Source organism: Diceros bicornis (assembly GCF_020826845.1).
Source record: "Diceros bicornis minor isolate mBicDic1 chromosome 27 unlocalized genomic scaffold, mDicBic1.mat.cur SUPER_27_unloc_1, whole genome shotgun sequence".
Classification (NCBI taxonomy): domain Eukaryota; kingdom Metazoa; phylum Chordata; class Mammalia; order Perissodactyla; family Rhinocerotidae; genus Diceros; species Diceros bicornis.
Window position 1 is genome coordinate 717181 of NW_026690889.1, and position 2611 is coordinate 719791.

At 55.4% G+C, this 2611-nt stretch overlaps 1 long non-coding RNA gene across 1 annotated transcript; it reads left to right on the plus strand.

The window, feature by feature from the left end:
- The first annotated feature begins 852 nt into the window (after positions 1-852).
- LOC131401933 (uncharacterized) lies at positions 853-1797 on the plus strand. Its single transcript, XR_009218141.1, has 3 exons — positions 853-1006; positions 1310-1345; positions 1716-1797. It is a non-coding gene; the product is annotated as an uncharacterized LOC131401933 (long non-coding RNA).
- The last annotated feature ends 814 nt before the right edge of the window (positions 1798-2611 follow it).

Sequence of the window (2611 nt, forward strand, 5' to 3'; positions counted from 1 at the left end):
TATTTAGTTTGAGAGCTAGAGTTGGGACTGGATTTAGCTAGTTGGAGGGTTAGACTGGAGTGAGGGTGTGGGAGTGTGTTCAAGAGAGCGTTTCAGACAGAGGGACCCGCATGAGGACACCCCTGAAGCAGAGAGCCTGGTGTGTCCGTGAACTGAGAAGAGGGATGGCTGAGCCGAGTCAACACAGGGGGAGGGGTGTGAGCCACGCCGGCGAGGGGGGACAGGCAGGACCAGATCAGGGGTGACTTGGGACTCTGTTCCAAGACCAGTGGAAAGACTCTGGAGAGATGCGAGTAGAAGGATGATGTGATTAGCGTTTGGTCTAAGCACGTGGGTTCAGATGGACTTCATGGTTAAGAATGTAGACTGAAGAGGCAAGATGGGAGGTGCTGCGAATAAGATGAGGAATAAAGTGACTGTTCCCTAGGCCTGGGTGATGGCTGTGGAGCAGGAAAGAAGTAGAAAGAAAAGACCTTGGAGTGTGGAACCGAGAGAACGTTAACGGTACTTTCTTGCCTGCATGTGTCAGATGGCACAGGGCACTGACTGTTCTCCTCGCTGCTGTCCGTGCAGACCTGCAGGCGCCCCCTCACCCAGGTCTGTGTGTTCACCCCTCTTTGTCACTCACAGGCCCCCCTCCACATCCTAAAGGAAGTCAGGCCTTACTTGTGAGGGGGTTGTCTCACACGGGAGACACCGAGGAGAGCCCCTCCAGACATCAGAGCAGCCCCTTCAGCCTCTCCCTCAGCCTCCTCCCTTCCCCTCTCTCGCTTTCCACACCCAGAAGGACCCCTGCTCAGTATTCCATGTCCCCAGGTTCTCCCTCCCCCAGGCTTGAGAAGGGTGGGGCAGCCACTGGGGTGGACATCATCTGCACCTTCCACTCTGACCCCCGCTGGTCCTGGGCTGGACAGAGAGTGACTCTACTGGGAGCCGCGCCATGAGACCCAGCGTGTCACCCACCTGGGCTCCCTCACCCTGGACGGGGACAGCCTCTACGTCAGTGGTGAGGGGCTGTGCTACAGCCACACTCTCTCTCCCAGTCAGAGTTCTGTGTTGCCTCCGTTGCTCTAAAGTGAGCTATGATCCATCTCTCTATGCTCCTGGTCTGGGATCAGTCTTCTCATCACTGTGTGATCACTGGGTCCAGCCACCTTCCATCTCGTTGCCTCCCCCCTGAACACCACTCCCCTCTTCCCCTCTGCTTTCCCCGCTGCTTTCCCCACAAAGCTCCCTACACCCTCCCTCTCCCTTAATCCTTTATGTTCACCCCAACTCTTGCTCAGCTCCTCTCGCCTTCTCTCCACAGATTACACCTATGGAGCTGCAGCCCCGACTACCACCAGTGAGTATTCCTGGCCCTGATGTCCTGGGTCCCGTCCGCATTTGGGGCTGGGGAGCACTTGTTCTCCTTCACCCGCTGTCCTTGGTGAGGGAAGCACCTGGAAGGGCCCTAATTCATCCCTTCTCTCCCTCCCGGGTTCTGGTTGAGAGTCCCAGCCCAGTGTGAGAAAGCCTTAGACACAGACGTGTTCTCCACCACATTCTGACCCCACGTGGTTTTCACTTTAATTCTCCTGAAGCCCCGCCCTTGGTCCTCCTTTTCCAGGTATCCCATCCGTCTGTCCAGTTTTCTGCCCGTCCATCTGTCTCTCCTCCGAGTTCAGTCTCTCTTGTTCACCTATCTCTCTCTCTCGGGCTCCTCTCATCCACAGGCTTGCTCATCCCTCTACTCACACAGTCTCCCCTCCCCTCACTCTCATTTATGCTTCACCTGTGAATGGTGGTCCTGGCACAGCCACTGCTGGAGCCCGGGTGAGCCTGGGGGCTCCTCCCACTCTGTCCCTCCCTGAGACAGCCCTCGCCACAGCTGCCGAGCCGGCCACCACGTCCCTGCATACTTGATCATCAACAGTGCCACCAGAAGCCACCACAGGTGTCTGGGGGCCCCTTTTCCTTCCCAAGAGAAGCTCTCCAGCCCCACACCTCCACCAGCCAGTTGTGATCCAGGAGCTGGGAAGCCAGGGTGTGAAATTCTGGTTTTAGGGCAATCATGCTGATCACAAAGATTATACCAACGATTCAGTCTAAGGTCAGCCCTCAGAGAGCCCCTAGCCTTGTGAAATTAACACACCATTATAATACAATGTGGGAGGTTTCGGGGAGAGGCGCCTGGCATCATTTGGAGGGGAAGAGCTTGCTAGAGAAAGTTTCACCTGAATGGAGTCTTTGAGAATGAGCAGGAGGGACCCAGGCAGGTAGAGGATGAAGGGTTTTCCTGGCAGAGGGGATTCCAGGATCAAAGGCTCCGGCCAGAAACAACATGCTGTATGGGGAGAATTGAAATGAATTTGGGTTGCGTGAAGCATGAAGTTTAACCCGCGGTACATGGATAAAATGAGACTGAAAGGTGAGCAGGAGCCAGATTGAGTAGAGCCTTGAGTGCCAGGTCAAGAAGGTTGAACTAACACTGAAGGCCATAGGGAGCCACGGGTGGTACTAGAGCAGTGGTGGCCCTAGTGAGGTATTCATTTCAGAAAGATCCTTCTAGTGGTCAATGTAGAACATCCTTTAGACAGAGCATCCAGTGAGCCTGCTGGGGTGTTGGTCC